Source organism: Halyomorpha halys, unplaced genomic scaffold, assembly GCF_000696795.3.
Source record: "Halyomorpha halys isolate HHAL.00 unplaced genomic scaffold, Hhal_1.1 Scaffold18.1, whole genome shotgun sequence".
Taxonomy (NCBI): Eukaryota; Metazoa; Arthropoda; class Insecta; order Hemiptera; family Pentatomidae; genus Halyomorpha; species Halyomorpha halys.
This window is the reverse complement of record NW_027114407.1, coordinates 2676732-2677733: the sequence shown is the minus strand read 5'-3', so window position 1 is coordinate 2677733 and position 1002 is coordinate 2676732.

The window sequence follows — 1002 nt, the reverse complement described above, 5'->3', positions numbered from 1 at the left end:
TACATTAATTATATTCTATATAGTACTATTTCAAAGCAACATATGAAGCTCCAAAACTGACTAAAAATAAACGATTGAACAAATTAGAACTTCTGAACTTATTTAAAATATCAAAATTAAAATGTAATTGATACTAAAATGTTAGATACAGACAACAAAAAAAACTTATATCCTGGTAAATTATTATCCACCCCACAATCCATGGGGCCCCCAAGTCCAATGATCGATAGTAATACTATCCCGGTAAGAGTGTTCTCCTTTTTTGTTCTCTAAGAGATGTCCCGTGAGTATTTGTCTCATAGTTGACAATTTGCACTTTTTTTTAATAATTGGATGTGCTGATGACAAAAATCTTTATGATTACTTTCAATGCAATTTGAAATTGTAAATTGCAGCTCTTACATTAGTGGCTGACGAATCCAGATTTCGTAAAAGATCCAAGAACTTTTTGCCTCCGCACATTTATAATTTTAGGAAATTATTCGGATTTAAAATAAGAAACGCAGGAGGTGTCCAGATTGACAAAATGCTCAAATGAGAAAAAAAGATGTCACCTTAGGATTACACAAGTGAGAATTTCGCTCATTCTAGCCGTTGCGATGAGGCCAGAGCAAAAATGAATTGAAATTGATCTGAAATTGGCTATTTTAAGACAAATATACTATTACTATATCATATTATCTTTTATCTTGTATTATATAAAAAAGTATTTTGTGATTACCCTATAATATTTTATTTTACTTATAAGGAAGAATGATAAAAATAGATCATATACAATTGAAAAAAAGATAAATAAATGATAAAGATCAGGAGACAAAAAAAAAAGGTGAAATTGTATGCATTCCAAGGATCACACTGGACTCTCGAGGGGACTTATACATGTCATTCGTACCGAAGTGTAAGCAATCCCGTATAAGACTGGCATTAGCTATGGCTAATTTTAAATATAAATTAAATTACAAGAGCAGGGTTCTGAAAAAGTCGATTTTTGTATAATATTGA